The 24,874-nt window shown below is 42.1% G+C and overlaps 1 protein-coding gene across 3 annotated transcripts in view; it reads right to left on the reverse strand.

Moving 5' to 3' along the window:
- The window catches only part of ATP10A (ATPase phospholipid transporting 10A (putative)), a 181,956-nt gene that overhangs the window by 124,805 nt on the left and 32,277 nt on the right, over positions 1-24,874 (reverse strand). The window lies entirely within an intron of this gene.

Raw genomic sequence — 24,874 nt, forward strand, 5'->3', positions numbered from 1 at the left:
TAAAAGAAAAACATATGGGGCTGGGTGCGGTGGCTCACACCTGCAATCCCAGCACTTTGGGAGGCCAAGGCAGGCGGATCACCTGAGGTCAAGAGTGTGAGATCAGCCTGGCCAACATGTGAAACCCCGCCTCTACCAAAAATACAAAATTAGCCGGGCGTGGTGGTGCACGCCTGTAATCCCAGCTACTTGGGAGGCTGAGGCAGGAGAACGGCTTGAACCCGGGAGGCGGAGGTTGCAGTGAGCCAAGCTGGCGCCATTGCACTCCAGCCTGGGTGACAAGAGTGAAACGTCATCTACCCGCCCAAAAAAAAGAAAAAGAAGAAAGAACCCAACATGTATTGTTGATGACTGTATGAATTCTGCCCCTCTTTTGTAGTGGAGGTGAAGGTCCATTGAACCATTTCTTTGAGGAAGACCACAGTGGAACATACCAGTAGGAAAAAAAACCCGATAAGCAATCATGAAAGAATATTTAAAGTTAAATCTGTCATATTTATTTTTCAAAAGTGACAGATGTATCACTGGCTGATAGAACACACCTCGAGATTCAACGCTTTGTTTTCATGCTGGACATAATACATGTCCTTAATTTTGCAATATGAAAACAGCATTGCCATGAATCTTCCCTGTTCTCCTAGGTTATTTTCTGGGTCTAAGGCTTGTTCTCGTTGTTGCATTTGTCTTTGGTCAAGGGCTCATCATGGGTGTACTGTCCCGCAAGGAATTTTAGATTAAGCAGCTGGCCATAAATGAATGGTTCCATGAGGAACAGCAAGGAAGGATTACCTCAACACAACCCACAACAGCTCTCACAGAAACATGCTCCAGTTTACCTCATTTTGCAGGTATGAGAACAGTTTTCTTCTGTTTTTTGAGATGGAGTTTCGCTCTTGTTGCCCAGGCTGGAGTGCAATGGCACCATCTCGGCTCACTGCAACCTCCGCTTCCCGGGTTCAAGCGATTCTCCCGCCTCAGCCTCTGGAGTAGCTGGGATTACATACATAAGCCACCATGCCCGGCTTATTTTTGTAGTTTTAGTAGAGACAGGGTTTCACCATGTTGGTCAGGCTGGACTCAAACTCCTGACCTCAGGTGATCCACCCACCTCGACCTCCCAAAGTGCTGGTATTACAAGCGTGAGCCACTGTGTCTGGCTGAGAACAGTTTTATAAGTAACTACTGATTCCCAACTCAGGTATTTTTATCCCACTCTTTTCGCCCATTGGGTGGCCGACCTGGATCTATGTTAGCATACCAGTTTTATGCCAAATGCCATACTTTCTTTGAGGGGACCCAAAGCAGGTCCTTGAGTGAGGTGGGATTTGAGTTTAGGGTTAGTGGGTGGGGAAGATGGACAGGTGTTAACATTAGAGCAGGGTTCCCTGGGCTTTGAGGGAAGACTGGATGTAGTTGGAGGGTGTGATACTCTCACTGTGTGGTCACGAGATGAGGGTGGGGCATGTGGAGAAGCCAGGTACAGGCAGTAAGGGTCTAATGGAAGAGGGGCCACATGGTGGGGAGAGGGGACATGATGCCTAATCGAGAGTGTCCGTCTTGCGTCCCTGAAACCCGAGCCCGACAGATGCTTCCTGAAGGACGGAGGAGTCTACACTGTGGGTCAGGGCATCCCCAGTGGCCGTGGATGGGATGAAGCCACCACCAGTAAGAGCCCCAGTGAGTGTGGGGTGGGCAGGGCCCTGCAGGGTGTCACCTGAAGAGCCCCTGAGACGGGAGAGGGGAGCATATATCTGGGGCGGGTGAGACATGACCCAGGCACGCACTCCTCAAACCTTCAGAGATGGCTTACTGCACGGTGGAGGAGTGGAGAACATGCCTTTTACTCTGAGTTTTCTCTAAGGAATAAATTTTATTTTAAAATCACAGACAAGAAAAAAATCAAATGGAGTATCAAACCTTAATTTAAGAAATCCATCTGCTCCATCAAAAATTTGCTGTGAGCTTTTAAGAATAAACAGGGCAAATTTACTTTATTCAAGAATGATATTTTTTGTAAAGCCTGTCTTCAAAGGCACACATCATTCAATTTCTGCTTTAAACCCTTCATTTTTATTCATTTTCCTTTTCTTCTTGAGAAAACCTCAAACTCACTCATGGCTCCACGTATGTACTATGTGCCTGAGAGCAGTGCCGTTCCTCACGGAGGGGCTGGGAAGGCGGGAAGGCAGCCCCACTCCTGCATTTAATCTCTGGTCTCCAGCAACATACTGTAACCTGAGCATGGGAAGATCCTGAAACGCCTGACAAGTGAGGAAGGGATTGGAGACACCTAGTCCTGTTTCCCACAACCTTCATTCTCAGTTCCACTTCTGGACCACTGCTGCCTGGGTCACCCACGGGGAAGTGGCCTGCCCTGGTGGTTGCGGGTTCCGAGTCGCCCAAGCTGGGGAGCTACAAGCACTTTCAGAAAATCTGGGACATGCATGGTGAACCATCCAAACGTGAGAAAGTCATTACAAAAAAAAAAAAAAAGATGACAGAACGTTCATTGTGGAGCCAATCTTAGACATTAGGATCATCACCTAGTGATTGGAACCCTTGGTGAGAATTTCCACATCACTTCCTGATCACTCCCAGTGACCCACAGTGGGGACACATCGGGGAGATGATGGATGCAGGGCTACAGCAGCAAAACCATTCTCATGCTCCTCATTTCCCCCAGACCTTCTAATAAGATCTGCTGTCAGAAAGCCTGAGGGCCTGGCTCAAGATCCCCTAATGTTCCCTGTCCCTGGTCACCCAAGAGGGCAGAGCCCACAGGGAGGACGGCTCTGTGGGTCAAAGCCCAAGGTACCTGCACTCACTGCTCAGCAGTCACCACTGCTTATCAGCAGTTCAAGCCCAGCCCGAGGCTCTTATGGTTCCTTCAAATCCGAGGATGTCCTAGGAAAGGGTATCATGTGTTTAGTTGCTTATTTTCAAAGTGTAGCAGTGCCACTGGGACTCTGGGCACGGGGACTGTTTTGCAAAAGTTGAAAACACACATGGATGAAAGCCAGTCAAAGAAAACAGTAGCCAAACTAAAGTCAGGTTATATATTCAACAGGGCTTTACCTCATACTTGCCTACAACAGGCACAAGATCAATAAGGCCTGTTTGTACCACAGTCTGAAAAATGAGCCAGCATAGCCCTGGGCAGGACCAGGAGCCCAGGGCTGTCCAGGTTCTGAAAGTAAAAGCCTCCATTGGAAAACAGCACTCCAGGGATTCCAACGCGAGGATCGAGGTGGTTAGTGACTCATTTTCAGAGCCAGGAAAGTGAGGTGCAGCCAAGACCCAAACACCATCAATTACGTCTGGCAGCTAAGAGGAGGGCAGCCACATCCTCCGGTGCAACCACGGCCTTACAAAGGCACGCAAAGCCAGGAGGGTCTGATCTGAGAGCCAGCAGAAGCCTAGCTTTACATATAACAAAGCTGGGGCTAGAAGGAGGCAGACGGATCATATTACGTATCATCTGGGTCTCCCCCAGATGACCTTAAGGGCAGCTTGGCTGGAATTTTACTTCCTTGGATTGATTAAAGCCCATGAACAGCCTTAAGTCCCCAGACAAAATAGCAAAATAGGTCCTGGATGGTTCAGCGCGGGTGGGACACAAAAGGGAGGGGAAGTCAGTATCCGGGGACACTGCTCGGACCCAGAAGGCGGTGGTTGGGATGTCCCCAGCAGAAACAGACTTCCCTGGGCTCCAGCAGACTCTTCGCAGATAAGGGATTGGAGTGAGTGAGAGGAAGAAGGAGGACAGAGGCAAACCTTGCTTCCTGCCCAGTTCTAGGCCATCAAGGGAGTGAAGGATCCCCAAAGACATAAGGCAGAGCTGGGAGAAGAAAGGAGAGGAGGAAACAAAGAGAGGAACGAGAGGTGAAGATGAGGAGACAAACCAAATGGCATGGAACATGCTAGAAGCCTTCCAACGACCTCCCCATGTGGAAACTGCACACCCGGGCATCCCTCCCGGCTTTCTGTGGATGGGCCCATCGCAGCTCCTGTTAGAGGAGTGCACACTCCCCTCTACTATTTGGTAAGTGTTTGTAGCAAGACCAGTGCATAAGTGGGACGTGATCTGAAAGTTTACAAGAAGGAAGTGAAAACCACTTGTGAGATAGTGGGGAGAAAACGCTGGGAGCCCAGAGACACCACAGGCGTCAGGGGTCCAGGAACCACGCATGGTGGTTTATCAGAGGCAAGGAGACCAAGGTCTGACCCAGCCTGGCCTCGTAGCACTTCCTCGTCCAGAAGGATGTGGGCTTGTCCCTCCGCCGTGCATCTGTCCAAGCTGGCTGCACCTGCCTGGGCTGCCCTTCACTCTGCAAGGGCTGACAGCTCAGACCCACCCTGATGCCAGAGGAAACTGAGGCACATGGTTGGAAGCTGCCAGTGGGCAGAATACACCAGCCCCAGCTGGTGCAGAGCATCACGGAGAGACTGCTATGGCTCTTACCCAGCACACACTCCCCGTTCCACCCTACATGGCACAAACACGCTCCCCTAAAATGGAGTGAATGTTTACAGCAGCAAAGATGGCAGCCAGGGTTTGGGTTTGGCACTCTAAGAAACTGACGCCTTGGAGTTAAATCAACCAAAATGACTTTTAGTTTAGTTTAGTTTTTCTGTTGCTAACAGTCTTCTTAGTTCTGACTTTTCTCTGGTGAAGAGCACAGAATCAATCACACTTCAAAATAACAAGTCAGGAAACAGGAACCTCTCACTCAGATCCTCACTCTGTTAAAAAGACTTTTGTAGTTTGGGTATCATGACCTGTACTAAGTACAAAGCTCTATTTGTTTCTGCTTTGTAACACAGAGCGCTATGTTCTATGGTTGCTACACAATCACTTTGAGGAAACATTACTATAAAAATAAATAAGTTTCTTTCTTCATTCAAAGCGAGGGAAAATAACAAGGACGCCCTAAGTACACCCACAAACCTTTTCCAAGAACAGTTGCATTTGTTCCTGAACTGGTAAGAACGCTTTGCTGATGATATCAAAGCCCTTTAATTTATCTACGATTGACCCAACTTAAACAGAAAGGAAAAAATACTCATTTTGTTCTACTTTAAATTAAAACAAGCTATTCTTGTTGTTGTTGTTACTGGGCTGCCTCTTCTTTTTCTCTGAACACAGGGGAATACAGGATTCCAAAACACTGCGTGATTATTCCCTCTTGGCTGTGGAAGGGTGACCAAGCACGCTATTGATCTCTGAGTGAGATTTTTAGAAAGACAAAGTGTAATTTCACTTTGAAAGTGATCACAAACCTCTAATTCTCACTAAGATAGAATGAAAGTGCAGGATATACTCTTCTGCACCAAAAAAGTAAGAAATGCTTATTAAGAAATGATTTTTAGACAGCAGGAATTGAAGGACAGTGATCCTATAATAAGGTAAAACAAGGTGAGCTCTTTGTCCCAGTTCATCATCTGAGGAGCCAGGCAGAGCCTGCCGGAGCCCTGAATGAAGCCCATGGAGACACGAGCAGCTCAAGTTTGCCTCAGAAGGACAGCTCTAGTTGTCTCTGGAGAGTACACCTTGAGATTTTGCCTGAAGCTTGATCAGTGCATGCATGTGAGGAGACTTCCCCAAGTTCAGGGAAAGACCCGATGGTAAAAGCAAAGGAAAGTTTCTCTGAAGCTCATCAAAACCCAGGAATAGTCCTTGATCTCACCAGTCAAGGTAGAAATTCACAGGCCATCAGGTAGAGTAATCTAATGGGTATTATCTCAGTGGTAGGGGAAAATGCCTGGATTAAAGGCTGCTTTGAGTCCAGCTAAGAAAGGTGAAAAGTAAGGATCCACAGGGCCCACCTGTTTTGAATAACTTCTCTGCATCTTAGAACAAAGCTCAAGAATATTTATATCAACATAAAAATGTCCAGCACGTTGTAAGATGAAATTCACAATGTTAGATTTCCAATGAAAAAAAATCACGCATGCAAAGAAGCAGAAAAACACAACCTAAAATAAGGATAAGTATCAATCAAAAGAAAAAGATCCAGGAATGGTAGTGATGATAAAAGGAATAGACAGCAGATAAAATGCTTGTGAAATATCCCTGTGTCCAAGAAGCTAGAGGAAATATTAAGTTACATGGAGACATGGAATGGATTAAAAAATAAAATTTTTTAAGATCCAAATTGAACTTCTACAGTTGAAAACTACCATGTCTCAGATGAAAAACCCAGTGATGGGATTAATGACAGATTAGACATTATGAAAGAAAAAAAAGCTCGTGAACTTAAAGACAAACATTCAATAGAAGCTATCCAATATGAAACAGACTTTTTAAAAAAGATATGGAAATGAAAAGTCAGTCAGGGCCGGGCGCGGTGGCTCAAGCCTGTAATCCCAGCACTTTGGGAGGCCGAGACGGGCGGATCACAAGGTCAGGAGATCGAGACCACCCTGGCAAATACGGTGAAACCCCGTCTCTACTAAAGAATACAAAAAACTAGCCGGGCGACGAGGCGGGCGCCTGTAGTCCCAGCTACTTGGGAGGCGGAGGCAGGAGAATGGCGTAAACCCGGGAGGGGGAGCTTGCAGTGAGCTGAGATCCGGCCACTGCACTCCAGCCTGGGCGACAGAGCCAGACTCCGTCTCAAAAAAAAAAAAAAAAAAGAAAAGTCAGTCAGTAATCTATGGGACAACTTCTAGTAGCCTAATCTATCTGTAATTCAAGTTTCGCGGGGTGGGAAACAGAGAAACATGGTTAAAGAAATAATGATCAAAATGTTTCCACATTTACTTAAAACCATACAGTCACAGATTCAAAACACCCAATAAACCCCACGCACAGGAAAAAAGAAGAAAACTACACTCAGGCTCACCATATTCAAATTGCTTAAAATCAGTGATAGGAAGAATCTTGAAAACTGAGAAAAAAAGATATACCTTATATATACAGAGAAGTAAAGGTAAGAACTACAGCAAATGTCCCACTGGAAACAATGAAGCAGAAAGACAGAGGAGCATCATATGTCAGGAACTGAAAGAAAACTGCCTGTCTAGAACTCTGCACTGGTGCAAATGTATTTTAAAAATGTAGGAAAAATAAAGACTTGCTCAGACTTAAAGGCATTCATCATGCGCAGACCTGTACTATGGGAAATGTTCAACGAAGTCCTTCAGGCAGAAGGAAAATGATGCCAGACAACATCTACGTGTACACAAGGAATGAAAGGCACCAGAAATGGCAAAGATGCCCCTCTGCCTGGTTCTACCAATGATGTCTGCAGACCACCGTGATTGGGACTGGAATCCAAATCCCATTTGCCCTTTCCCTCAGTACCATCCGTGATGACAGGGACCTCATCTTCCTCTGTTTCTTTAAAATCGCTCTGGAATATACCCCCTTCACTGTGATCCCTGGAGTCCCCACAGTCCTAAAGCTGGGCAGGTGGGAGTCAGTTACATCTAAAGACAAGTGAATAAGCCTTCTTTAAGTTAACTTAAGCTACTGTGCATTGCCCTTGGAACCGTTCTGTCTCATTTGGGAAGTCATTTGGTGTATAAAAAGTGCAAACACTTTTTTATTTCCAAATCTGAGGACAGACAGAAGAAAAGGGCAGAGCTGCCCGGGCGTGGTGGCTCATGCCCGTAATCCCAGCACTTTGTGAGGCTGTCGGGTGGATCACGAGGTCAAGAGATCAAGACCATCCTGGCTAACACGGTGAAACCCCGTCTTTACTAAAAATACAAAAAAATTAGCTGGGCGTGGTGGCAGCGCCTGTATTCCCAGCTACTCGGGAGGCTAAGGCAGGAGAATGGTATGAACCCGGGAGGTGGAGCTTGCAGTGAGCTGAGATCGTGCCACTGCACTCCAGCCTGGGCGACAGAGCGAGACCCTGTCCAAAAAAAGAAAAGAAAAAGGCAGAGGCAGCCACATAATCTGGTACTGCAAAGCTTGTCACAGCCTGGCACCAATGATGAAAAGCCAGTGGGGAAATGCACCAACACATGCATTTTTGTGTATGGTGTGTACCTTATATAAAAGAAAAGTCCACCTGGCCTATGAAGAATGTATACACAGGAAGATTCTCTCAAAGAGTCAGAATGTCCTTTTAAGGAAGAAGACGCACAACTGAGTGTCCTGCTGGTTGTTAAAATTAACTTGATTAGATAGATCTCCCTCCATCCCCTAAACCCACTACCAGGTCGACGTCACACCACCAGGCACTCAGAAGTTACGTTCCATGAAACCCAACTACTATTCTCTATCATAAGAAAAACAAAACCACAAATAAATGCCTACTCAAACAACCCAATTAGCTGAAATTACTGATAAATGGAGATCATCAGTGCTCAAAATGTTTCACGTGACTTCCTGTTTCAGAACAGGCATGGGCTTCTTGGGATGTAACCACAGGCAGGCTGCTCATGCACTCTAAGCCTGTTTTCTCGTTTTATACCTGCACAGACTTCTCATTGTGTAAAGGAGGAATGGTAGCTCCTTACCTGCCTCAAGAGTCTATTCCGGGCACTTTTAAAACAGCATGTACACAGTGCATGGGCAGTCTATTCCATGAGGGTGTCGAGATGCCAACCAGTGATTCTCAAAAAAGGAGACGTATGAAAAAGACAGTTACAAAAATCTCCATGTGTACCTTGTTGTGCACCTCAGACAGCACTGGACTCCATGGGCTCCGGGCCCCCCTGGGGCCAAGCTGCTCTGCAGCCACACAGTGCCCCCCATCCCTGGAGCTCCAGTACCCATGCAGCCCAGCAGCATCTCAGTGTGGACATGCCCTTCTTCCGGCCCCTCAATTTCCTCAGCCCTTCCCACCAGCTCTTCCTTACTTTCCAAGCCGGGAGAGAACAGGCACACAGAAGATGGAAAACTGAAATGTATCAGCTTTGCTACTTTTTTTTTTTTTTTTTTTTTTGAGGCGGAGTCTCGCTCTGTCGCCCGGACTGGAGTGCAGTGGCCGGATCTCAGCTCACTGCAAGCTCCGCCTCCCGGGTTTACGCCATTCTCCTGCCTCAGCCTCCCGAGTAGCTGGGACTACAGGCGCCCGCCACCTTGCCCGGCTAGTTTTTGTATTTTTAGTAGAGACGGGGTTTCACAGTGTTAGCCAGGATGGTCTCGATCTCCTGACCTCGTGATCCGCCCGTCTCGGCCTCCCAAAGTGCTGGGATTGCAGGCTTGAGCCACCGCGCCCGGCCGCTTTGCTACTTTTTAACAGGTGTTCTTCAAGTTGCAGAATCCTAAAGAGCAAAGAAGCTTGAGAGTTCACCTCTTATCCCAGCACTTTGGGAGGCCGAGATGGGCGGATCACAAGGTCAGGAGATGGAGACCATCCTGGCTAACACGGTGAAACCCCGTCTCTACTAAAAAATACAAAAAACTAGCCGGGCGAGGTGGCGGGCGCCTGTAGTCCCAGCTACTCGGGAGGCTGAGGCAGGAGAATGGCGTAAACCCGGGAGGCGGAGCTTGCAGTGAGCTGAGATCCGGCCACTGCACTCCAGCCTGGGCGACAGAGCGAGACTCCGTCTCAAAAAAAAAAAAAAAAAAAAGAGTTCACCTCTTGAGACTGTTAGGCATCCACAAGATTATGTCTACTGGGTACTACAGAAACACAGACCAAAACCAAACCCAAAAATGAATTGTGCAAAAAAATCTTTTGTTAAGCTTATTTAATCATTGCATTTTCTGCACACGTGAAAAATTGCTTTTTCCACGAAGATAAAATGTTGGAAATGTTAAAAGACTTGCTATTTGTTAGCCATTTTAGAAGAAACTTTAACTTTATTAAGCAACTAGCTCGCCTGCTTAGAATAACACATTTTTGCTTTATATAGAATATCTGTGTTTTAATTGACTTATTTTAGTTCCAACTCTTGCAAATGTAAGGAAATTTTGCCTTTCTAACTCTGTGCTAATAATCTGAGGGTTAATCTGACAATTGTCTAGGGTGGAAAGTTTTAAGAAAAGAAGAAATTACTTAAACATGTTAAAATCAAAGATTTACAGGGTAGAAGATCTAGAATGCCAATAATAATTGACTTATATGAAAATTAAGAATATTTTTTAAAGTGAGATATACTTGCTTATTTACTATCAATAATATTTGAAACTTAGAATTTAGAATATTTTAAGTTGGTAAATAGAACTTGGAGAACAATAAAAATTATTACAAATGAAATGAAAGATCTTATGTTGCTTCTCTGGGTTTTGTTTTATTTTGCTTTGTTTTCTGCAGATGAGGGTCTCACTTTGTTGACCAGGCTGCTCTCAAACTTCTGGCCTCAAGCTATCTTCCCACCTTGGCCTCCCAAAATGCTGGGATTACAGATGTGAGCCACCACACCCAGCTGCTTTTCTACTTCTGCTTTTAAAATTAAAGGTGGAAAAATATGGAAAGCCAAATGAAAAACTTTTTCCTTTCTGATGGTGCCTAAATAATAAAATTGGTTCTACATATGATATAAATTCAAGTTTGTGTTAAGTGATGGGCCTAGTAAAAATATGAAATACAGAACTGCACAATTTTTAGAGTGATTTTTAAAAAATATTTTCAAAAGTACTGCTATTCCGTTCACACATTTTGAAAAGTAACAATCCACCATGCAAAAGATTTGTGTACTTGTTTCCCTAACTTTGCAGTGTCAGTGATAATGCTATTCAATTAGGAGACAGTATGATATTATAAGGAATTAAGAAATGAGAAAAAATAATAATTTTTTATCTTTGTCACATTATTTTTTAAGGTATGACCCATCTGCAAAGTGAAAAGATCTAAGAGCTCCACTTTCAATGTAGTATTCTCCTTGTCAGGGAAAGAAGAGGCTTACAAAGAAAAGTCTGGAGTAAAAATGGATCTTAAAAATCCAGTTGTAAAACAAACAAAATAGTTCTGTTTTATCTTACACTCTTGGCTATAAACGGTATGGGCCTCTAACCTAAAATTTATTAATGTGTAGGAAAAAAAAATTCTGCCTGAATTTTACAATTTAGCTAGTCTATATAATATACTATCTATAATGCAACTCTCTCTCTCTCTCTCTCCTTTTTGTTTTTTGTTTTTTCTTGAGACAGAGTCTTGCTCTGTCACCCAGGTTGGAGTACAATGGTGCAATCTTGGCTCACTGCAACCTCTGCCTCCCAGGTGCAAGCAGTTCTCCTGTCTCAGCCTCTCAAATAGCTAGGATTACAGGTGTCCGCCGCCATGCCTGGCTAATTTTTGTATTTTTAGTAGAGACAGGGTTTCACCATATTGGTCAGGCTGGTCTCAAACTCCTGACTTTGGGTGATCCTCCCACCTCCGCCTCCCAAAGTGCTGGGATTACAGGCATGAGCCACCACTCCCAGCTTCTCTTTCTTTTAACAAACAATGCGGTTTGTATGCAACTAGAAGGTAAGATTCTTATTTAAATTAGATCAGTTTAACAAATCCATTTCCAATTTGGATAGTATAACGACAACTGAAATGCAAATATTAGCAATATGGGAAATACGACTTCACTTAGCATATTGAATCCTATAAAAGGGTCTAAATAAGACTGATAAAATAATTTACATAAGTGCAGACAACAACTGCCCAAATGCACATAAATTATTCTTTCCTTTCCCCCAAATCTCTAGTCTACTCCGATTATAGCTGGGAGGACACTGGTCACCACCATGGTTTAAAAGAAATATCAAGGGTCAATGGTCAGTTCAACTCAATACATGGATATCCACCTCTACACATTATTCCACCTTTCCTGGGGTCATATTTCTTGTCTCTAAAATGGGAACAATACAACACGGGGCTCTTGTTAAGATGAAATGGTTTGAAGAATTTGAAAGATTACATGTAATAATAGGATGATGATAAATTAAAATTCTATTTGCAATGTACATTCCTTTAGAGAGAATATACAAAGTTGTCTTCATTTTTATTTTTCACTAGAAATTAGTTTTAGTATTCTAGTTCATTTTCGGCTGGTCAGATGGTAGTGGGTTATGGTTATCAGAACTTATGAACATTGTGTCACTGAAGTTGGCATTCAATCCCCCCACTGCTAAATTTGACTGGCTTTTAAAAAACTATTTTAAAACAAGCGATTTGCATGGAATTTGTTTGAAACATCTGGGATATACATTTACAAATATATATAAAAAATCTAGAAACACATAAATATCTCATACTATTATTTATTTGAACTTAAATCCCACTAAAGTGATCTTTAAGGAAACTTTTCAATTTCCAATTTAACTTGATTTTTATGCAAACAATATATAAAAGTCAAAGTATTTGCTCTTTATAGGAGATACTCCTAATGCAAGTTAAATCTAAAGGAAGTTTTTAATATGAAAAACAGATTAAAAGCCAAATATATAAGAATAGGTTAAAGAAAGGTAGTAAGTTAACATTTAACAAGAATTTTTAGAAAACTACAAAACATTAATAAAATAAACTGTAGCTCACACAAACATATGGAAAACATTCCATGTTCCATGCTCGTGGATCAGAAGAATTAATATCATTAAAATGACCATACTGCCCAAAGCAATCTACAGATTCAAAGCAATCCCTATCTAAATACTAATATCACTTTTCACAAAATTAGAAAAAAAAAACCATCCTAAAATTCATGTGGACCCAAAAGTGAGCCTGAATAGCCAAAACAATCCTAAGCAAAAAGAGCAAAGCCAGGGCATCACATTATCTGACTCCAAATTAGACCTCAAGGCTATGGTAATCCAAACAGCACAATATTGGCACAAAAATAGACATACAGACCAACGGAATGGAAGAGAACACTGATACATTCAACTGATCTCACAAAGTTGGCAAAATCATTAACACTGGGAGAAAGGACACCCTTTTCAATAAATGGTGCTGGAGAAATTGGATTGCTATATGCAGAAGAATGATACTGGACCCCTATCTCTCACTGTATACACAAATCAACTCAAGATAGATTACAGACTTAATTCTAAGACCTGAAACTATAAAAGTATTAGAAGAAACCGAGGGAAGACTGCTGGACATTGGTTTAGGCAAAGAATTCGTGACAAAGACCTGAAAAGCACAAGCAACAAAAACAAAAATAGAGAAAGGGGACTTTAAAAAAGCTTCTGCACAGCAAAAGAAATAATCAACAGAGTGAACAGACAGCCTGCGGAATAAGAGAAGACATTTGCAAACTATGCAGCTGACAGGGGATTAACATCCAGAATTTACAAGGAACTCAAACAAATTTACAAAAACCAAGTAACTCCATTAAAAAGTGAGCAAAGACCATGAATAGACATTTTTCAAAACTAGACGTATAAATGGCCAACAAGCAAATGAAAAATGCTCAATGTCACTAATCATCAAAGAGATGCAAATTGAAACTCCAATGAGATACCACCTTACGCCAATCAGAATGGCAATTTTTAAACAGTTAACAAGTAACAGGTGCTGGGGAGACTGTGGAGAAAACGGAACGCTTACACACTGGTGGTGGAAATGTGAATTAGTGCAGATCTATGGAAAACAACATGGAGATTTCTCAAAGAACTAGAAATGGAACTGCCATTTGACCCAGCAATCCCACTATTGGGTATATACCCAAATGAAAAAAGGCAAAATACACTTGTACCCCTTCAATTTATACAAATTTTTAAACATTTAAAATTTAAAATGGCACTAAAAGAGGGAATACATTGTATTACAGATATAAATAGAAATATGTAGAGATAAATAAAAATACGCTAGAATTACAGGATCATAATTTTAAGCCTTCAATAAATAAGCCAGCTTCACATGAACAATATGCATCGGCAATAACTAGCTCAAAAATCTGGGGAAAGGGGTTTGTTTGTCCACGGAAGGTAGGTCCATTCACCATAACACAAAAATTGCAAAAGTTAAAGAAGGAAATTTCGAAAGGAATGGACAGAATGTCTGTGGAGAAAATGGCAGCACTTTCTGAGTGACTTACAACGGAAAACTTGGCTAATACAAAGACCTACCGTGTCTTAAACAGAAACACAGTATACCATACTGATGCTGATTCTCCTGACCGAAGACCAGTCCCAACTAAAACTCCAAAGTCAGGGAGAGAACCTACCTGACAATCATTCTAAAACTTACATGGAAAAATAAATAGGTGAAAACACACAAGAAAACAATTTCAGAGGGGCGTTTTCACCACTGTGTGTGGAAATGTTTATAAATGTCCAGCATAGCGTGCAAGATAATAGCAGTGGTCTGGGAAAAAATGTTTTATAAAGAGTACAATAAAGGTAGGATTTTACATTGGTAAAGAAGAGAAAATTCAAAAATGCTGCTTGGGAAAATGTATTATATGAAGGGAAAAACAACACCTATATCCAAACAGAAGACACATTTAAAAGTTTCGGATAAATTAAAACATAAAACCATAAGGCAAACAGAAATAAATGTAGGAGAATATTTGCATATTTCAGGGTTTGAAAGAACTTTTTAAGTTAAAAAGTACTTAAAATGGAAAAGGTTGATATATTGGAAGCTATGCAAGTTTTCAACTTTATGTGCCAAAAACACTCTAAACAAAATTGAAAGTAATGATAAAGTGGGAAAAATACTTGACAGATAAAAATAAACATACATTATAGTCGTATCAATATACCCTATAAACTTTTCAATTAAAAAAACCTTAATTTTTAGAAAAACTAGCAAAGAAGCAGGTGATTTAAAGAAGAAACAGACTGGGCACAATGGCTCATGTCTACAATCCCAGCAGGCTGGGAAGCCAAGGCAGGTGCATGCTTTGAGCCCAGGGGTTCAAGACCAGCCTGGGCTACATAGCTAGACCCCTACAAAAAAATTAAAAATTATCCGGTTGTCATGGCATGAGCCTGTGGTCCCAGCTACTCAGGAAGCTGAGGAGGATCACTTGAGCCCGGGGGGTCGAGGCTGCAGTGAGCTGTGTTCTCACCACTGCACTCCAGCCTGGGTGACACAGTGAGACCCTGTCTCAAAAAAAACCACATGGCTAGCGACCTTAAAGAAACAACATTAAACCATAGTTTTCCAACAGATAAAAACTGGAAACAAAAAGATGCCATTTTTGCCTACCTTAAAGGAAAGATCAAATTTAAGGGGGGTGTCCCACTGTCATTGAGAGTGGGGAGGGCCTCTCTGGGTGAGCATTTCAACTGGGGCATCCAGTTTTGGAAGGAGCTTTGCTTGAAATCACCAGAAGAGCACACAAAGTTGTCTACAAGGATCTATGCCCAGGTCAAAACAAATAATAAAGTCAATGGTCACAATCTTTACAGCAGAAACATTGTAGTCTTTAGAAATCAGATTTCTGCAGAATATTTTATGGCATAGGAAACATACTATTGCTGGGACACACATGGGGCACAAAACTACGGCTATGCCAAATTGGGAACAGCTCGGAATGGCAAAGAAGCCTGCAAATGACGGCTGTTTTCCTCCACATTACTCTATGTTCCAAATGATCTATAGTAAATACTGTGTACCTTCTAGAATCATGAAAATTCAGTCAACCCTCCAGTATGGAATCCTGTGGGAAACTGGTTCCAGGAGTCCCTCTGACCAAAATTCACAGATGCTGAAGTTTCTGATCTAAAATGTCTGCATATAATTTATGCACACCCTCCCATATACTTTCAGTCATCTCTAGATGCTTATAATACCTAATACAATGTAAATGCCATGTAAACACTTATTATACTGTATTGTTTAGAGAATGATGACAAGAAAAAAACGTCTGTACGTGTTCAGTATAGACCCAGTGATTTTTGTCTTTAATACTTTTGGATCTGAATCCAGCGATGCAGAACCCATGGATATGGAGGCCCGGCTCTATGTCTTATTTACAAATACATGTTGCATGATGCTAAGTTGCTCAGTAGTACTTCTGAAAACACAAATAATGATAAATAATAACCTATGTCTTTTCAGTATTTCGTTAACATTCTAGTCTGGATATGTAACTTTGGGACAGGTGTGAATTTTATTGATCTGACCTATGCTTTGCCCTCCCATTTCCGCTGGCCTCATGATCAGAGTGGTGGGCAGGCCACAGGGTCCTGACACACCTTTGCCTATCACACGACAAGGCTATATGAGGCAAGTAATATTCCCAATTTACAGGGGAGCACAAAGTGTCGTGCCCAAATTGACACAACGAGCTTCTAAGTGGAGCAGAAACAAAACCCTGACCTGTCTCATTCCAAGGACAAACCTAATCACATGCCCTCTGTACCCTTCTCTCTCACACACATGCCGAACTTACTGCCTAGAAAATAATGTTATTAGAGAAAATTGCCTTAGAGATAACTATTTCCCCTCACCTTTTATACCTTATACAACGCAGTATATCATCAATTCACCGTTGTATAATGTTTAACTGCGGTAAGTCAAAGTTTCAGCCACACAGAATTGCTAATTCCAACCTAAAATAAAAACAAGCTAGATTCCTATATAATATTTTTTCTTAGACTTTCCATCTAGGATTGTAAATTCTACCTTCACTAAATTATGAGTCATTTAACCTAAATAAGAACTCTTTTTTTTTTTCAAGGACATGAAAAAATAAGAACTATTGATGCTTCTGCAATGTGCAAACTTTCAGAAATTAACTATTTAAAGAAGCAGCATTTTAAAATTAAACTTGTTTTATTTTTGAAAAAAAAATTCTCAAGAGTGAAACAGAAATTGGGGTTTGGGCTTGGAAAGTGCATAGTGTTTTTAAATTAATGGAAGGTTTAATATTTTAAAGAATCTGGCTTCAGTGGTATGGCTAATGGCATCAGCAACAGAAAAAAACCTCTTCTGCATCTTGATTACACATTAGTAACAATATCAATAATAATAACAGTACAGACAATTATTCAACTTTTATAGTTTATGAGGAATAGTCATACATAACCTCATTTAATTCATACAATGTTTTCAGAAGAGTTATATTACACCCATTTAATAGAGGATAAAATTGAGACCAGAAAAACAAAGTGGCCTGCCCAAGTTCAAATAACAACTGAAAACTTGAGGACATCCCCTGGGTGCCCTTTTGTGGGGTCACTGCCCTTCCACAGGCATTCCTCCTACTTTGGGGTCAGATATCCACTATGTTGTATTCCAAATGCCAAGATATAAGTGACTGGACCAAACTGTTTCCAAATAGAAGTTTTCCAAGGAAGTTACTGTACAATTTATTCACAGCACCAAAAGCATTACTTGAATTAATTCAACTATTGTTGATCTTTAATTTCTATAAGGCAAGTAAAAAATTTTCATAGCATAACATTGCTCACAACCAAAGTGTTCTAACAAATTCATTCTTGACATTAGAGTTTTTAAAATAACCATGTAGAAATAGGCAAACTGCAAGTTAACATATTTCCCAATTCATTACTATACTAAAAAAATTGCTATTTACATCCCTATGCATGAGGAGTTGGCAAACTATTTCTGTAAGGAGCCAGACAGTAAACATATTAGGCTCTGCAGGTCAGGTGCGTTCTTTTGCACCTATGCACCTCTACAACCACAGCATAGTTGCAGCCACGGACAGTGCACTAGCAGAACAGCATGCCTGCATGCCAGTAAGACTGAATTTACCAAAATGGGGGCTGTAGTTTACCAACCTCCACCACTTACTAAAAATTTGGTACAAGGCAAATGTATTTGTGCATGAACATAACATTTATAGATTACACATCCTACTATTAAAGAGAAAAAAAAATTTCGCTGAACATAGTAATTAAAAAAACATTTCTCAGCCTAGCAATGTGGCTCAGGCCCGTAATCCAAGCATTTTGGGAGTCCAGGCAGGAGGATTACTTGAGCCCAGGAGTTCCAGACTAGACTGGACAACACAGTGAGACCTTACTAAAAAATACAAAAAATGTGCTGGTGGGGTACGCTTGTGATCCCAGCTTCTAGGGATGCTGAAGCAGAAGGGTTGCTTGAGCCCAGGTGGTTGAGGCTACAGAGAGCCGTGATCACACCACTACACTCAAGCCTGGACAAGGGTGCAAGACCCTGTCTCGGAAAAAAAAAAGAAAGAAAGAAACGGAAAAAAAAAAGAAAGAAAGAAACAGAAAAAAGAAAAAATTTTTCTCAACTCATTCCTCTTTCTTACATTTTTAACATTCTCACTTTTTTTTTTTTTCATTGCAACGAAACACGTGTAATATCCTAAGTTTAGGAAGTCAGTGAAGATGGTGGAGTGAAGGACCGCCAAAAATTCTCTCCTTCATAAAAGCAGTGAGAAAGAACAAAGGCAAAATATTGTCAAAATCAACTTTTTTCGGGTCTCTGAAAATTAATCAAATACTAGCAATAATCCAATAATATTTATTCAAGAAAAATGGCTGAAAGTCAGTAAGAACAGTGAGTTTTGTAGTGTTTTACCTTTCCCTGTTTCCTATTCTCTTCACTGCAGCTCCAAGGTAGCCTTTAAAACCAGCCACTGGGCCAGGTGCTGTGGTTCATGCCTGTAATCCCAGTGCTTTGGGAGGCTGAGGCAGGAGGTTCGCTTAAGCCCAGGTGTCTGAGGTTACAGTGAGCACCACTGCACTCCAGCCCAGGTGACAGAACAACACCCTGACTCTGGGAAAAACAAAACAAAACAAAATAAGAAACCAGCTACCGAAGGGCAAAATATGAGGTTGGAGCTCCTTCAAAGACCGTAGCAGAGAACCATCATTAGTCGACCAGGCTGCTTTTCCCTTGAAAATCCCATTCACAGGTCTGTCTTTATTTAACCTGACTTGGAACTCACTCATTAGGAAAAGTGTTTTCACTGGATGTTTATCAAATTGGAGGCAGTTGTTTAGGACATCTGAGATGGTGGCTATGAAGTGGGGCAAACAACAAGCTGATCAAAATCTTAAAAAGAAAGCCTGAGGAACGTGATATTAACAGAGGGCTTTGAAACTCCAACATATTCCTGGGAATCTCTAAAGTCACACCCAAGTGTAGGAATATGCACATGCTCAGAGCTACGCACATACTCAGAAGGGACATGAGAAGGCCATGAGCCCTCATCTTCGGCAGACATGAGGTCCTGCCCAAGCAGGAATGAAGGCTAAGACAGAAGTAACCGCCTGGCTCAGAGTTGAAGGTGTGCCCAATACATGCACACGTAACATCAGCAAAGATTAGGAGACTCTGTCCATCATTATCTGACCACTAAGATAATCAAGCACAGGCTACCGCAGGACAAAGAATACAGACCTAAGATAACTGGTTCATAAAAGTCAATAAATAAACAACAGCAACAAACAACAACAACAACAAACACTGGGGAGAAAAAAATTCAATTTCCAAAATTTCCACATTGTTTTATTTTAAATGTCATTTTCTACAACAAAAAAATTATGAGACATGCAAATAAATAAGAAAATAAAGCCTATGCACACAGGAAAAACTGTCCCCAAGTAAGCTCAGATGTTGGAGTTACTAGAAAAAATAAATATTTCCAAAAAATGAAAGAAAACCATGTCTACGGAAAAGTATGATAATAATGTCTCATTAAATAGAGAATACCAATAAAGAGATATTGCAAAAAAAGAACCAAGTACAAATTCTGGAGTTGAAAAGTACAATAAATGAAATAAAAAACTGAAGGTCTCAACAGCAGATTTCTGAGCAAACAGAAAAAATAATCAGAAAACTTGAAAATAGGTCAATTGAGATTGTTCAGTATGATAAACAGAAAAAAAATGAATAGCCACAGTCTCAGAGTCCAATAGGACATCATCAAGCAAACAGATGTATGAATAATGGGAGTCCCAGAAAGAAAAAAGAGAGAAAAAAGAAGAAAGTACAGTTGAAAAATAATGACTGGGTTGGGCACGGTGGCTCATGCCTGTAATCCCAGCACTTTGGGAGGCCTAGGTGGGTGCATCGCTTGAGCTCATGTGTTTGAGACCAACCTGAGCAATATGGCAAAATCCCATCTCTAAAAAATAAAAATACAAACATCAGCCAGGTGCGAAGGTGCACCTGTAGTCCCAGCTACTTGAGAGGCTGAGGTGGGAAGATGGCTTGAGGCCAAGAGGTGGAGGTTGCAGTGAGCTGATATTGCACCAGTGCACTCCAGCCTGGGCAACAAAGCCAGACCTTGTCTCAAAAAGTGGAATCACCTGAGGTCAGGAGTTTAAGACCAGCCTTGTCAACATGGTGAAACCCCATCTCTGCTAAAAATATAAAAATTAGCCAGGTGTGGTGGTGCATACCTGTAATCTCCAGTACTCGGGAGGCTGAAGCACGAGAATCATTTGAACCCAGGAGGCAGAGGCTGCAGTGGGCCGAGATCATGCCACTGCACTCTAGCCTGGGCAACAGAGCAACACTCTAGTCTCAAAAAAAAAAAAAGTAATAATAATAATAATGATGACAATGATAATGGCTGAAAACTTCCCAAATTTAATGAAAATCATCAATCTGCACAAGTAAGAAGCTAAATAAACAATTCCTAGTTAGATAAACTCAAAAGAGATCTAAACTTATACACATCATAATCAAACTGTCAAAAGTCCAAAACCCTACATTCAGTAATGAACAGTGATGCACCTCGTACAAGGGATCTTCAATAAGTTTAACAGCTGACTTTTGATCAGAAAACATGAAGGACAAAAGGGAGTCAGGTGACATCTTCAAAGTGCTGAAATAAAGACTGCCAGCCACTAATTTCATATTCAGCAAAAACTACTCAAATACATAGGTAAATTGGACATTCCCAGATAAACAAAAACAGAGAATTCACCACTAGCAGACCCCTCTCTTACAAGAAATAATAAACAGAGTCCTTCAGGCTGAAATGAAAGCACACTAGACAGTAATTTGAATAGACCCGAAAAAATAAAGAGCACCAGTAAAAGTATCTACTAAGTAAATATAAAATGCAAATGTAGTTTTTCTTTGTTACTCTTTTTTCCCCTTGATTTAAAAGACATAAAGCAACATTTACAAATCTATGTTGATGGGCATACAAGGTATAAAAGATGTAATTGACAGGACATGACAACACCAGCACAATGGAGGGAGGATGGCGGAGCTACACAAGAACAAAGTTCTCATGGCACTGTAATTAAGGTGGTATTAATCTGACCTACATTGCTGGAAATTTAGATGCTAATTAAAACCCACAAGGTGATTACCAAGAAAATAACCCCAAAAGTGATAAAATAAATGACAAGGAGATAAAAATGGCAAACAGAAAATATCTATTTAACAAAAAAGGTGGCAGTAAGGGAGGAGTAGAAAAATAAAAATACATAAGACATAAAGACTGCAAATAGCAATATGGCAGACTTAAATCCTACCAACTCAGTAAGTACATTAAATGTAAATGGTCAAGTTCTCCAATAAGAGGCAGAACTGACAGAATAGATTTTTTAAAAAGCACAATCCATCTATATGTGATCTGTAAGAGACACACTTTAGATTAAAAAACACAGATAGGTTGAAAGTAAAAGGATGACAAAAGTTATCCTGTGCAAAAAGTAACCAAAAGAGAGCTGGATTGGCTATATAGTATTAGAAAAAAAATAGACTTTAAAACAAAAAAATGATACTATAGATCCAGAAAGACATTTTATAATGAGGAAAAGGTCAACCCATCAGGAAGCCATAACAATTATAAACACAAATGGAGCCAACAATAAGTTCACAAAACAAATGAAGCAGAAAACGACAGAACCGAAGGATGAAATAGACAATTTAACAATAATAGAGAATCCAATGCCCCACTTTCAGTAATAAATAGAACTAGCAGAAATTAACAAGGAAATAGAAGAATTGAACAGTATTATAAATGAACTAGACCTGACAGACAACTGTAGAATACTCTGCCCAAGAACAGCAGAATAAACTTTCTTCTCAGGTGCATGTGGCATGTCCTGTAGTACAGACCATAAGCTAAGTCACAGAACAAACCTCGGTAAGTTTAAAGGATTGATACCATACTAAGTAGGCTCTTGGAATGAGCTTAGAAATAAAATCAATAACCGAAGCAAATTTGAGAAATACATATATACGTGGACATTAAACAATCCACTCTTAAATAACCAATGGATCAAGGAGGAAATCACAGAGGAAATTAGGAATACTCTGAGATTAACACAAAGAAAAATGCAACACACCAAAACATACAGGATGTAGCCAAAGCAGAGCTTAGAGGGAAATTTAACATCCCATATTTGATATCACTTGTACTGCTTTATCCAGTCATAAGCATTTCCATGTAACTAGAAAGTATCTTAAAATATACTTTAATAAATACACAGTATTCCAGTAAGTGAACTATGATATCTAATTATTATATGGATTTGGCAGCATTCATGTTATGTTCTACATGTGCTGTTGTAAAAACTGACTATTCTTGGGTACTTTAATCTTCGCATTAAAGATTATCTTCCCAGGACAGATTTATAGAAATGGAATTGTTCACTCAAAAATGTAGGTATTTCTACGGCTGGTGATTCCTGGCAAACTTATTAGTAAAGCTTCGCTCCACATCACGCGTAATGCTAGAACGTGTGCGAGAAAGGAGGGGTTAACAGACACACAACTCCAGTCAGTATGCAAGAACCAACATGGTGTAAGGAGGAGGAAGTTGATGCAAATTTTATTTCCTTCTTTTCCATTTTTCTGGTAATAACACAAGTGTATTAAAACAATGTGGTGAAAAGTGCCTCTTTACAGAAAAGTTTTCACAAAGCCTGGTCACATCTGTCTCCGTGGCTGAGTGGAGATGTCACCTGTGATGTTGTCACCTCTCACAGCACCCAGATCAGTGACTATCAGAGCTTTGCATCCATTTTCCCTGAACTTAGGCTAAAGAGGCAAGATCAGTACCATTTTAAGGAAGAATTAAAATGGGACGCCCAGTAAAAATGTCTTAAATATGTGAATAAATGAGTATTGAGTGTTGATGTTATTTGTTCTTTCAAAAAAATTTTTTTCTTGAGCAGGAACCATGCATGCGGCCACACAGAACACAAAGCTCTTGCTCCCAAGAGGTAACGTTCTAACGTGGAGGAGGGCAGGTAGAGAAACAGCTAAATGCACAAATCCGTAAGTGGATCAGTCTGTAGTAAGTGCATCAAAGATAAACAGAGTAGGGACAGAGATGAGGCATTTAGGATGGATCTCCCTGGGAGTGTGACACTGGGACAGGTCGAGGAACTGAATGAGGGAGGAGCCAGGAGAGAGCTGGGGAAAGGGGCAGCAACCCAGGGTTCTGAGGCGGGGCTCGCCTGGGAGTCCTAAGAGGCCAAGGCGTGGTGGGATGGGAGCCGGAGAGTGTGGGTGTGGGGAAGAGATACAGTGGGCCACAAGGTACAGGGCCCTGTGGGTCAAGCAAAGACTTTGGATCTCACTCCCAGGGAAGGGAAGACAGGGAGGCTTCCAAGAAGAGGAGGGCCCTGGTCTGCTTTATATTGTAAGGAACCGCTTTGGCCATTGGGTGGAGGATACTCAGTGTGTGCTGGGGCCCGGGTGGAGGCAGGTGTTTAGGGTAAGCTAGGAGGCCTCAGTCACTGTCTGGAGAGAGATGGAGGTGGTGCAGGCGGGGAGAAGTGCGGTGGGCAGCCAGGTCCAAGGCCTCAGCCAGCAGGAGCTGTGGATGCAGCCACAGAGAGGAGGAGGCCTGGTGATGTGCCGCTGCCAGCACAGGCACCTGGGGGTAAATGCAGGAGCGGGGTGCGGCCATGCAGCGCTGGCCTTCTTGGGTCATCCCCACCTTCGCCTCACTCAGATGGCCTCAGAGGCCAGGCCTCTGCTCCCCTAAGGGGTGCTCTGCAGAGCCACCTTGGGAAGTCACTGAAAGGGGTGGAAGTGTCCCTCTATTGTGCCCTGAAACTGGCGGCCAGCCTCTCCAAAACCATACAGTTCTGCTAGAGGGAGTGGCGAAGGTTAAAATTCGCACCACACTGCCCCTTTGCAACAGCATTTCTTTTTTTTTTTTTTTTTGAGACGGAGTCTCGCTCTGTCGCCCAGGCTGGAGTGCAGTGGCCGGATCTCAGCTCACTGCAAGCTCCGCCTCCCGGGTTCACGCCATTCTCCTGCCTCAGCCTCCTGAGTAGCTGGGACTACAGGCGCCTGCCACCGCGCCCGGCTAATTTTTTGTATTTTTAGTAGAGACGGGGTTTCACCATGGTCTCGATCTCCTGACCTTGTGATCCGCCCGCCTCGGCCTCCCAAAGTGCTGGGATTACAGGCATGAGCCACCGCACCCGGCCTGCAACAGCATTTCTCAAGCGAGAAACTGGCTTGAGCTTCTTTACACCTTCCTTCCTTTCCAAGGAAAACCACGCTACCAGTTCAAGAATCTGGAGATTCCCCAACAGGCTCTCAAGAAGAGACCCAGACCCTTTCTCTCTGGTGAGGGGGGGGCCTGTGTCCCTGCACCAGCCACATGATCTCTAATAACCCAGTTCACCACGGCCCCCTTCCGTCTTCCCTCACTGTGGCTCTGGGGTCTTCAGTCCCAAACTCAGAGGTGACAACTTATTTCTGTCCCCCTGCGTTGTCCCATGAGGTCATGACACTTCAAGATGGTCTATATTAAACCCTTTTCCAAAGAAACAAGTGGCTTTAGTAAACGGGCCGCCTGATAAGGCTTTCAGCACTTACCTGGGAATCACTATTTCAAACCTAAGGACTTCATTTCCTCAGACTTTGAAAGGAAGCCAGAAAAGTGATTCACTGAACTATGTTCTCAGAGGGGGACAGCAACACTTCCCAGGCTTCAGAGCTTTGGCTGTGCTGGGCCTCCCTTCGTCTGGCTGCTTCGCTACATGATTCAAGGCCAAAATCATATTTGCAGCAAATGACGAGTCTGCAATGAAATGCAAACAAAAGTCCCAGCCGCCCACCCCACCTTCCCCACCATGCCCTGCCCACTCCTCAGTAGA

This window comes from Trachypithecus francoisi, unplaced genomic scaffold (genome assembly GCF_009764315.1).
Source record: "Trachypithecus francoisi isolate TF-2019V2 unplaced genomic scaffold, Tfra_2.0 Lachesis_group3, whole genome shotgun sequence".
Classification (NCBI taxonomy): domain Eukaryota; kingdom Metazoa; phylum Chordata; class Mammalia; order Primates; family Cercopithecidae; genus Trachypithecus; species Trachypithecus francoisi.